Source organism: Tachysurus fulvidraco, chromosome 13 (assembly GCF_022655615.1).
Source record: "Tachysurus fulvidraco isolate hzauxx_2018 chromosome 13, HZAU_PFXX_2.0, whole genome shotgun sequence".
Taxonomy (NCBI): domain Eukaryota; kingdom Metazoa; phylum Chordata; class Actinopteri; order Siluriformes; family Bagridae; genus Tachysurus; species Tachysurus fulvidraco.
In genome coordinates this window covers 10,453,322-10,466,553 of record NC_062530.1, presented here as the reverse complement: position 1 = coordinate 10,466,553, position 13,232 = coordinate 10,453,322, and the positions used below count along the sequence as shown (strand labels likewise).

At 36.6% G+C, this 13,232-nt stretch overlaps 1 long non-coding RNA gene across 1 annotated transcript; it reads left to right on the top strand.

The window, feature by feature from the left end:
• Positions 1 to 2,308: 2,308 nt before the first annotated feature.
• Positions 2,309 to 5,958, top strand: LOC125146238. The gene is made up of 3 exons (XR_007144752.1): positions 2,309 to 2,447; positions 3,846 to 3,889; positions 5,331 to 5,958. It is a non-coding gene; the product is annotated as an uncharacterized LOC125146238 (long non-coding RNA).
• Positions 5,959 to 13,232: the final 7,274 nt, after the last annotated feature.

The window sequence follows — 13,232 nt, the reverse complement described above, 5'->3', positions numbered from 1 at the left end:
CAATAGGCTTTGAATGTCTATAGAACTTTTCCACATTCGATATGAATACATTTTATTTTAAGCAATTTTTTTAGTAAAGAAAATACGGAGTGAAATAGGTAAGAGAGAGTTGCTGATGGAAATGGTATTGCTTATTGTGGTTGCTAGCCAGTGACAGAGAACAATAAAGAGCTCTTTGTTTACATTTTGAATCTTTCAATCTGTCCCATCATGACAAAAGTAAAGATATATTTATTTGCTGTTATGAAGTAGGTAGTATGCATGTAACATGATGTAAGGGGGAGACTGGACAATTTGCATATGTGGAATCATGTGAGAAATAAAGTTTAATATTTTCCTCAATGCACAACAAACACTTGGTGCCCCAATTGGTCGGTAATGTCAGATTATTTTTTATGGAAGCAGGGAAAAAGAAAACTAAATCACATAGCAGTCTTTGTCTAAAATCATGCAAATATTATTAATGATCTATTCAACAAGTAGAAATGCCTCTGAGATGAAAGACCAGATTGGTTTGAGATAACCGGAGGGCTACAGTGATCCATATCTGGTGATCTATATCCATGCGGGCTACAGTGATCCATATCCATGTTTTACAACCATGGTGAAGAGGAAAATATCCCTGAACACCGGATACTTGGAGACAGAAGAATTGTTGGCTGTCCTTTTTTCAATCTTCAGCACCAGGTTTCTGTGACCTTGTGCCCACTGTAGCCTCAGATTCCTGTTCTTGATTACAGGAGCAGAACTTGATGTTGCTTTTCATCTATTGTTGCCCATCTGTCACCATGTCTATCGTATGTTTGTATTATATTTATCATATGCTTTTCTGCTCATGTTGGTTCCCATTTTAATTACTGACATGAACAATAATCTGTATTATTTCCCAGGAGAACATTAGCATCTGCTTCTGCTGCATTTCCTTGTTGATGTAAAAGAAAATACAGTTCATCAGACCAGTCCACCTTCTACCATTGCTCCATGGACCACTTCTACTGCTCAGGTGCCCATTGTAGTCACATTTGTTAGTGGATAGGTTAGCATGGGCACTCTGAGAGGTCTACAGCTACACTGTCCCATACACAACAAACTAGGATGCAATACAAGTTCTTAATTTTAGTCTAACATGTGTATGAGAACCCTGTGAGCTTCACAACATGACATTTACAACATTATCAGTGTAGGTAACCATGTGGGTGGATTTAAAAGCAACCAAGACTGACATGCCTTCCATAATAGTACATTTCAGTGCACCTTAAATGGTGCTGAGTTCCATTTTGTCATCTGAAACTTTAGGACCCCACCACACTGAGTAAACACTGTCAACAAACATCAGACACCCCCCTCTCTCACCCCCACCTCCCACTTCCCCAGCCTCTGTCTCTTTGCCTCTCTCTGTCTCCTTCTCTCTTGCGCTCCGCCCAGGCCATAAGCAAACACTCTAGCTTTAGGAACAAAGGAAGACTGAATAATCAGAGAGAAATGTCAACGTTTCATCATGACTGCCCCACAGTTACTCATTAACGAGGGAAAGAAAAAAAGGATAGGGCTAACCTGTGGCACAATGAGTGAGAGAGAGAGAGAGAGAGAGAGAGAGAGAGAGAGAGAGAGAGAGATATGAGTGAAAATAAACCTGTTTGTCTCGCATGTCTATAATCACAAATAAACAAACAAATCAATCTGAATAGTTTAAATGAATTGCAATTGCACTGTATTTGGCACTACCCAATTCAGACGAAATTAGATAGCATATGTTTGCAGAATTGAGTCATCTCTCTGCCTTGTAGCATACTTTTTTACTGTTCCTATTAACAGTTGTATTTGTTTTTTGATTGAAAGAGTTTATTACCATGGTTACATGGCAAACTAGCTATATATAGGGCAAGAGATTATGCTACTAGCTTGATTTTCTTCTCGGTATACTTACCACTCAGTATACTTCTATGACACTGTGACTAAATTGTAATGTCTTGCATTTATTATTAGTCATTATTTCATACTCCTTTTGAAAGAAAGTGCACATATACTGTATTAAAAAGTCTATTGAAAAGGCAAAGGATACTGTTATACGGTTTTACTTCCTTTCTACTTTGGGAAAAGCCAACAAGAATCCTAAGTTACTATTTGTTTTCACACATTTTTTTATTTATTAAAAATGTGAACTTGTATGTTGATATCAGTGTTTACTTAGAGCAAGAATTTCCACAGGGGGGCACAGTGGGACAACTGGTAGCACTGTCTCACAGCTCTATGATTCCAAGTTCAGTCCTAAGCCATTGTTGTTGTTGTCTGAGTAGAGTTTAGTATGTTTCAACCAGTTTTCTCCATACTGTCCAGTTTTCTCCCTCATCAAAAAACAAAACAACTAAATACCTGGTAGCGAATTGGCAATGACAAATCTGCTCTTAACCTCAGGAATAATGCCCATGAGGCAGAAAACACCCTGGGTAAGTCACCACCATCATTAATAGTTTTCACTATTCCATGGTATTAGCATCTCTTGGTTTAGAGTGTGTATTTTGTTGGGTAGATAGATAGGCAATGGATGTCAAATACCTCTTTAAACACACACACACACACACACACACACACACACACACACACACACACACACACACACACACACACACACACACACACACACACACACACACACACCAAGCACTCAAACATGGAGGGATTTAGTGATCAAGCGAGACAGGTGGAGTGTATTGTAGTCATATTTACTCTCTTCACTGGCAGATGGCTCTGTTCATTCAGACCAGACATGCTCACTTTTTATTCCAGAGGAAATGAAAATGAAATTAGCTGGTGATAAAATAAGTGCTGCTTACGAAACACTATGATGCATGCTTTGTGTGTATTTAAGTCATCATGCAATAACAAATCCCAGTTGTAAAAAATATTATAACAGGAATTTCCACTAGGGGTGTTACAATACATGGATATAATGATACATCCTGATTAGGAAATCGGGGGCAGTTATATTGCACTAGTGGGGGTGAGATCTAGGCCCTCTGGAAGTGATGGTGAAGAGGGAGACTGTATTGTGACTGATGACCATCATGTCTCCAAATTCAGTTTGAGCAACACTTTTACTGCGAGTTCAGTTTAATCATGGTTTAATGAGGAGCATGACAGAAAGATATGTAGCCTGCCAAAGTCCTCGATACTATGATCTTCACAAACTGTGGAATATATTATTGTATTTTCTTGTATTTTTACTTTCTACTTTCTATTTGACATGTGCTCATCCAGCATAGTAGCGGTGCAATCAGTTCTTGAATTTACATCTTACCAATAAATAAATTGCTGGGTATTTTATTTTTTAATTATGAGTTAGTTTTCATTAATATTTTCAGCGTGCCATCTTGAGCATGACATCACCTTCAAGCATTTCTTCATGTTATCTTTCCTATTTAATATTTGTCAAGTGATTGACCTGAAATTTTATATTGCTTTTGATAAGATGATGTCAGTGAGTTTTTGGTTATGTTCAAGCCTGGACCTGACTAGGTGCCATTTCTGCTTTTCATGAATTAATTAAGTAATTCGTTCATTCATTCATTCAATCATTCATTTATTCATTTACTGTATATGTAACTATTATTTATATAAGAATTTGCAGGACTTTAGTTACACTAAAGGTAGTGGTTAGGCTAAAGCACAGGGTTAGTACTAAAATTCATAGTACTGTATTTGCAGAATTGGCTGGAATGCTAATTGTGGTTCTGATGTCTTACTATGGTTCTAAAATGCTGCATGCAGTAAGAGACAAAAATATTTCTTTTTGTTTTGTTTTAATGCCATTCTCTTGTCCCTTCTCTTATGCTCCCTCCATGAAGGTTTTGTGAACATGGAGGTCAACACTGTCCGAATAAGAGTGCAGGTGATTTTCTTTCTCTTGCTATGTTTGTGTGGCCTACTTCGCCCTGATAACACACATTCATTCCTTTTACTGATAACACACATTCAGTCCCTTAACTGATAAGGCGTACTAACATACCATCCACATTAATGATTGGTCAGACCTGAGTGTGCAGGTAGAGATCTGACTAATGCCTATATCTGAGCTCCACCCAGCAAAAATTTAAAGACACATAAATCTCTAAAAAGTGTAAGTACTGTATAATGTATTAGTCAAAACAGTTAGTCCTACAGTTAAACCACTGTAGGATAGCACACACTATCAATATGCATCAATGACTTCATGAATTATTCAATGGAAAAATAAGAATATCACTAATTAAAAAAACAAACATTTTTCTCCCCTTCAAGAGACTGCTTTAATTTTACTAATTGCCTCTTCAAAATGATCAACCTGTATTCTGGAACCCATACATACATATCTCTTTAAACTGACAATACCAGTACCTACCGAAACCCTTCTGAATATTATTAATTCTCTTAGCACTGACTATGTGTCTTTTGAACTAGCAGTTAACAAACCCCTGATTTAAAAAAATCCAAACACAAGCTCTCCAACTATTGGCCAATATCAAACCTCTCCTTTATCCTTTATGCTAGAAAAGGGCATAGCATAGTAGTTATGCTCATACCTGCATAAGAATAACATTCATTATATGTACGTCATATTTAGGCCTTATCATAGCACAGAGACAGCCCTGGTTAAAGGGGTAAATAACCTGCTACTGGCCTCTGACCAGAGTTGTGTCTGCTTGCTGGTGTTCCTTGAGCTTAGTGCAGCTTTTGACCCCATTGACCATGCTAATCTACTTGTTAGGCTAGAAAATGTTGTTGGCATTGAAGGGACAGCCCTCTTCTTGCTCAGGTCTCACATGACTGATCGTTATCAGATCGTAGATCTAAACGGTGACATCTCTAAGCATACAAGGTTTTTCTTCAGTTTTCTACAAGGTTCTGTTTAAGGGTTAATGCTTTTCTCCCTATATATGCTACTCACTGGTGCAAATATTCATAAACATGCTATTAGCATCAGCGTAACAGTGGAAGCCAACTTACTAAGATTGAAGAATGTGTAAAGGACATTAGACAGTGGATGCTTACAAACGTGTTCCTGCTTAACTCTGACAAGAAGTGCTTGTACTAGGATTAGAATTTTCAGCCAGAAGTAAGCTCTGGATGCTCTTTCTGTTTCTTCATGTGCAGCAGTAAAAGACCTTGGTGTGATTATTGACTCCGGGCTGTTATTTAGAACTCACATAGATAATATCACCAGGGTAGCCTTCTTTCATCTCAAAATATTGCTAAGATAAATAATATGATGTCACTACATGCAGAAACACTAGCTCATGCCTTTGTTACCTCTATATGTTTATGTTTATGTTTTTATGTTATGTTTTTCTTAGGTAAAGGAGCCGATCTTGAGGGTTCATAGTCATAGAGTATTTGTTGAACTAGGATGTTTGGATGCTGTCACCTTACCACTCTTGCAAGTGACTCAAGTTTGCTGACTGTGGAATGGTTGTCCCAAGAAATCATAATTTCTGTGTCACCTTCTGTCTCTCCCTGATAGTTATACTGTCATAGCTAGTCTCGCTGGAGCATTTTGCGCATATTGTGCATTGTCTTTAATAATCACATGATTACAATCATACTTAATATCTTCTTTGACGGCTTCTTCTTTCCGGACCTACCTGATTCATCCTGATCCCTTAACTCTGGTTGGAGCCTCGTTGCTTGGTGGTGCACTTGGATACTATCAAGCCACCTTTGAACTGCCTTTGCATTAGTCAGCTTTGTGCTCGGGTCTTCATCAGGAAACATTTGAAGACTTCAGCAGGAAAGAATTAGTGTCTGTAATGAAGTCTGTAATGATCTCAGACCCAGATCTATCAGTTCTGAAGGAGCACTTGATGGCACAATTCCACTTGACTACAAACTGCTACAGAAAGGACATTATTTACATTTACATAATTCCCTGTCCATTATCACCCAAATAAGGATGGGTTCCCTTCTGAGCCTGGGTCCTTTCAATGTTTTTTCCTCATATCATCTCAGGGAGTTTTTTCTTGCCACCGTCACCTCAGGCTTGTTTATTAGGGATAAATGTTAGCGATAAACAGTAATTTATTTTGCAACTTTTTTAACTGAAATTTAAACTTTAAAATTTTTATTCTGTTTCTATACTTCTGTAAAGCTGTTTTGAGACAATGACCATTGTTAAAAGCTTTATACAAATAAATTTAAATGAACGGATTATATTCTGCTGTTTCTTTGTGTCTTTGCAAAGTCTTATCATGCATTATTGTTATTAAATCCAAACACTGCTTTCCAAGTTTTTTCCCATTTTACTTGGTTTTGACCCTCACCCATTTCTTTTAATTTTGAATATGGGAGCACATATTACTCTTATTTCAAATCACTTCTGCAAATTTTGCTTAACTCTGCACCACTATGACAGTGTGCCCCCGTCCACTTCTGAGGCATTAAACAGCTGTGGACATTCATTCATTCATTCATTCATTCATTCATTCATTCATTCATTCATTTTCTACCGCTTATCTGAACTTCTCGGGTCACAGGGAGCCTGTGCCTATCTCAGGCGTCATCGGGGATCAAGGCAGGATACACCCTGGACGGAGTGCCAACCCATCACAGGGCACACACACACTCTCATTCACTCATGCAATCACACACTACGGACAATTTTCCAGAGATGCCAATCAACCTACCATGCATATCTTTGGACCGGGGGTGGAAACCGGAGTACACGGAGGAAACCCCAGAGGCACGGGGAGAACATGCAAACTCCACACACACAAGGCAGAGGCAGGAATTGAACCCCCAACCCTGGAGGTGTGAGGTGAACGTGCTAACCACTTAGCCACCATGCCCCCCAGCTGTGGACATTATCATTCAAAAATAAGCACAAAAATGATCTATTCTTTATAATAGACAGGGAGAGCGCACTAAACAGAAGCAAAAAATAAGTGTTTTTTAACTTCAGAGATGTCTTTTAAGGAGAACGTTCACTCATTAATTTCCAGTAACAAGTTATCCTGGTCAGGGTCGCGGTAAATCTGGATCCTATCCCAGGAACATTGGGTGCAAGTTGAGCATACAGGCTGGATAAAACTCCTGTCGGTTGCAGGGCACCATGTCACACACATTTCCACATTCATTCACTCCTAAAGGCAATTATGGTAGCCAGTCTTCCAGCTGGCATATTTTTTGAGAGTTGGGAATAAACTGGAGAAACAGAGAGCATAAATAGAAACTCCACACAGGCAGTAAAGTAAGACAGAAAGTAAGCTCAGGCTCAAACTGGAGACCCTAAAGCTGTGAGGTGGCAACACAGTCTGCTGCACCACCATGCTATGCCTTTAAAGAGAACAGTTCTGTTTATAACAAGATGTTCTACCACAGTGACAGTATTAACATAACATAAATAAATTGATTATTATTAACATTAATTTTCATATTTATGGCATAAATAAATAAATGTCAGTTGTGTAGAAATTGTTTTCAATTGTGTGCAATTCCAGTGAAAATAAATGGCAAAAGACTCAGCTGATTAGCCTTATAGTCCCTTGGTCTTTTGATGCATTGGAACATTGAGCTGGTAGTGGGAATGGACCAAATGTAATAGCTTTTAGTGCCAATGCAAATGTTTAGAGCTCTGCAGAACATTGTAGCCTACAGCCAAGAAAAGATTGAAACTTCACTGTGGATCTTATGAAATATCTTATGTGGAAAGTAATCGTGAAAACTGTAAAATAATAGTGCTTTTCATAAAGATGAATAAAAAACCCTTTAGTAGTTGACAGTCTACAAAAGAAACTAATAAGTGCCATTTAATAATTAATCACTTAGTCCTGAGAGGGGTTCTAGAACCATCAGCACAGTTTTAGATGCATCAATGTGTTAATAAGTCCTTCAGTATAGTAAGTGGAGCTCTCCACAACAACATGGAATGCATTTATCTAACATTGTTAACCCTCTCACACTGTATGGTTCAAAAACAATTTAAAATCCAATTTACAAGCAATTTAGCCATGTTTAACACATTTTTCATCATCAAAATCATACAAAATCCATACAGTCTAAGCTCATGCTGTATTTATAGATACCTAGAGTGGTTTCAGGATATATCCACAGTGTGGTACTAGTATCCGACTAGTATGTAGTCCAGGGTGTTACTGTACTAGCTAAAAAATACACTACAAAAAGTGTGATGCTTTGCACTATATTTAGCACAATAGCAATTAGACATTGGCTGATTATAAAGTTTGACTATTCCTAGTGTGAATAAAGAGAAGGTAAGATAAATGACATCCTTTGTATTCTCGTTTATTCAGTCCCTTTGTAAATACCAATGGCAATCACCTATCATCATTTTATCACTGTGACCCCATGTGAATAGCCTACAAAAATGACCCTTCTACATCATGCTCATTTTCTTTCACATTATAGTCTTGTCAAGGAGTTAAGGAAGAGGACTCAAGATGCTGGGTGTAGCTCTCTAATCTGTTGATGTTTACTTACATTGTTACTGTTAAATTTGCACAAAAATGCAGACTAACTAGTTTAACAGATCTATATATTAATCATTTGGAGAGTCCACCAAGAAGAAAAAACAAATTCTCTCAGTTGAGCAGAACCTAGAAAGAGTATTGTGATGATCCATCCAGTGGAAGAAGAGTGATTGCTTTTGACTCTCTTGGCACAAGGGAAGCTGTCAGCAGGCATAGGTCAAGAGAGTTGTTTGTAAGAATGCAACTGGTCAATGAAGTAAAATGTGGTAAAAATGATACTGGAGCTTCCATTCAACATTCCATTCTGCATTTGTGAATCTAAACAGTTATTTGGGTGGTTTCTATAAATATGTCTAAATGATAGTTCTATAAAGGTTGAACCATTCATTTATTCAATGCAATGACTCCAACATAGATGGGATGCCAGTCCATTTAAGGTTGTCTCACACACACCCCTAGGGGACATTTTAATCTACCTGACTTTTTTTTTTTTTTGGTAAGTGGAAAGACACTTGAAAACCATGACAAAAATCAAAAGGACACACTTAACTCAATGTTTGGAGCAAATGATTATATAGTGATGATGTAACAAACAGAATTTTCGATAACACCATGTAATTACTCCTCAGAATATTCTTCAGCAGCTGGTGACACACAACCCTTCCCCATTTGATTTTCGATAACTCTATGGTGTGAGTTGAGCCTCACCTTCATACGGCCGTGTGTGTAAAGTCTGGAAACAGCAGGAAGTGCTAGTTAATTAATAACGTTGCTACAGGTGTTACAGGGCCAAGGACACAAGCTGATAAGCAGAGAGAGCAAGAAGAGAACCACAGTTATCCCGCCTGTTCTTATAGTCAAAATGACCATATTTATGTTGTTGCTAAGTGGAATAAAGATATACATCATTTCTTTACATAGTTTTTTTAATCAAAACTTTGTCATATTACATATTAACATATAGAATCATTTGCAATTCATATGTTAGTGTAGTTTTTAACTGGATTTGTACCAAATAGTTGACAGTTAAGAGCAGACTGTAGCACTAAATACCTTAGTGAGGGATGAATTCATTTAAGTTCAGAATATTTATAGTGAAACAAAGGGAATAAGAAATTGTTCATGAAAAAATACCATCCATTACAATATTGCTATAAAATCTGAATAGACTGCTTATGGCAGTGAGGCAGCACAGCTAAGTAGTTCAGTGAAAAGCTGTACAGTCGTGTGGGGTGAATGTGCATTCAGTACTCTAAACTTCCCAATTTCAATAAAATTTAAATTGTGTTAAAGTTCAGTTTGATATTACATGCTCCTTTTCCCGTAGATGATCTGTGTTCGATCAGATGGGTAATGAATAAACTGCCCCATCTGCCCCTTTTATCTCCTCACCTTGGTGAACAAACTGTTTGTAAAAAACCCACTCATCCTCCCTCCCACCCGCCCACGCCCATATGCACACGCACACAAACACACGTGCACACACACACACACACACACACACACACACACACACACACACACACACACACACACACACAAAAAAAAAACCACACACACACACACACACACACACACACACACACACACACACACACACACACACACACACACACATACACACACACACTATGTGACCAACATCTTCTCAATTTATTCTTTACAAATGAAACAACATGCTCCATAACAATAAACAGATATATGTATCAACATGTGCACAGACAAAACAAAATGGTAATGAAAGTATTTTAGTATTTTATTTGTTATATTTAGTTTATTAATGTGTAGTAAGCTAAGGGTCTGGATGCTCAACGGTATGTAATCTGAACTTTGTCAGATTGTCTAAACTATGCTTTCAATATTACTTGTTTGTCATCTTTTGAATCAAAATAATAACATTCTATCCTTTTCTTACAAAATCTATCTATCTATCTATCTATCTATCTATCTATCTATCTATCTATCTATCTATCTATCTATCTATCTATCTATCTATCTATCTATCTATCTATCTATCTATCTATCTATCATCTGTTTATGTGCCCACATATCTATTTTGTCTATCTCTTTTTCTGTCTGACTAGTCAAGATAATCAACCATATCCTCGACCATACTACTGTCTTTCTTCATGTTGTTGATAAACTTAGTGGTTACTGGCGGTGTCTCACACCCTTGTTTTATTTGGCTCGTTTTCACATTTTATGACTCTGGGTGCTGCTCAGTTACTTCTGCCAGTGGAAGCTTACTGTATAAATGAAAATAATAAAAGCTGTATTTACCTGTTTAAAGCCCAACTTGTTACTAATATATTTCATCTTCTTTTAACATAAAGCTTATACTAAATGAACCAGTGATTCCATCAGCACTGATACACTATGTAATATTATGATTTATTACAACATTCAAATACATTTTGGCTTTAACAAATTTAAACCAACATTCCAGTATAGATCTTCAGTTGTTGATGGTTGGTAATATAAGTCAGAACAAGTCATACAGGGTGTAATCTAGATGCCCCGTCCAAATAACAGGTTGAACAACACCGAATTCTCACCAAAATAAAAAACTGACAAAAATGGTCAATATGGACAAAGTATAATTAAAAATATACTATAATACATAATGTATTATGCCAGTGTCCCACACACTCATACTGTATATTGTGACTTATTACATGTGCAGCCAGTTAACACAAATTGGGCTCAGACACAATGTCTTCACATAAAGTTGGATTTTAAAGCCCTCTCTGCTGAGAGCCTGGAAATTGTGTACATTCTCTGTGAATGTGAGATAGATAACAAAGTCTTGAGAACAACTGTTCCCAAAGCTTTTGTTAGCTCAGCCAACTTTTCTATTCAGACACATCACAGTAGGTCTCTAACACAGTAACACATGTAACACTTAGCATTTTTTGGAGGACAAATAAAAGATTCTGGAATTTCAACCTTTCTTGATTAAAATTTTTATTAGAAGTAGTTGAGGATTAAGGGTCTCACTCACATGATTACCCAATCATGGTAGATTGCTAATGTTGGTATCTGAACAAGCTTTTAATCAGCAAAAATGCTGGAATTTTCTTGTAAGTGGTAATTTTGAGGTTGGTGTTTAGTCATTGTTTTAAATTTAACATGTGAATGTGTCTTTATGTTGATTGATCTAAATGAAATGCATTTATATACATCATATCTCATTGAAAGGTAAAATATATACTTTGTCTATATCTGATGTTGTGCAAAGCTAGGTTGATTTCTAGGTTGATTACTCTGTAACACATAGTTCTCTGTAACACATCTGTGGGGCTGGTGGTCTAGACAAGCTAGAAGAACTCAGGAATAGCTCCAAGTACCTACATATTTTGGCTTAAAAGAAAGCTAAAGATAAAGAAATTGCACATTTCAGCAGGATAATGACCTAAACCACAAATCCAAGTCAACAATACAGAATGATATTTTGGAATGACCAGTCAGAGTCCAGATCTACATACAAAATGTGAAAAACCAGTGAACGGACTTGATGAGTGCCGTGTACAGGAGATACTTTTGCAATTTGACAGATCTAGAACAAATAAGAGTGGAATAAAGTGTCTGACAAAACATGTTAAACTGATAGACTCTTAAGCAAAAAAGATTGAGTGCTGTATTTACATACATCAACAAACTGATGCCTAAACACTAAAAACATACTAGAAACATTTAACATCAGTTCACTGTCTCCTGCCTGAATGAGAAAAAATCTATCAATTTAAATACGATATTTTTACAGGTCTTACTGTTTATATTACTGTGTAGATTACTGTTAACTGCTTATATAGTTTATAATTATTTGGTTGGTTAAAATCAAATCGCTGAATAGACATCTTAGAATAGAACAAAACTACATGAAATTATAAACTGAAAACCTGCACAAATCCAACAGTGAAGCTAAACCATTAAACAAAACTGCTAAATAGAAAGTGTACAAAATAGGAAAGAGGAAAATAAAGACTAAGAAGAACAGTTACACAATTGCGTCACAGAATTGAGTGCCACAAAAATAATAATTTCTTCGTCAATTTTATCCTTTTGTCAGTCCCGGATCTGGAACTGAGGACGTTTAATAGCTGCACTCACTTTCTATTGAGGAACATATTTATCTAAGCAAATTAGAGGCAGGTAAGCAGGATGTGGGTCATAAAGGTGTCATGGCTATGTAAAATGTCCTTAAACACACTCTAAAAACACATGGACCAGGGTCAAAATAATAATGAATGATCAAATTAAGAACATTTATCAGCCAATTAAATATCCATTAATTATTTGCAACAAATTTAGAGTTGATTTAGATTTATTTATATTTTAATTCTAATATACTAGATTAAATGCATATCACTTTCAACCTTCTCCTAAAAAAATGTATTTGACAGAGAAACACAGGTTTTATATGTGCATGTGCATATGTGTTTTCCTTGCTCCTTGACTCATTAATTGTATCCTGGATTTGTGGTGGAGGTTTTTGACTAACCCAGAACAGCCCTCAGGCTATAAAGCGTTGAACACTAAACCCACTGTATCATGTACATGTCATTAATGTATTGTGAATGCCATTACCATTAAAAGTGTCATTGTGGAATAACGTATATTGACTTATTAGCTCCTAGATTTGTGTTGTAAAATGTAGTTGGTAATTAGAACAATGGTATGGAGTATGCTAACGTATCTTAATCTATTTATGATTAGTCATTGCTTTAAAGAAAAAACATAAGTAAATGACAAAATAGGTAATAAATTGCCTGT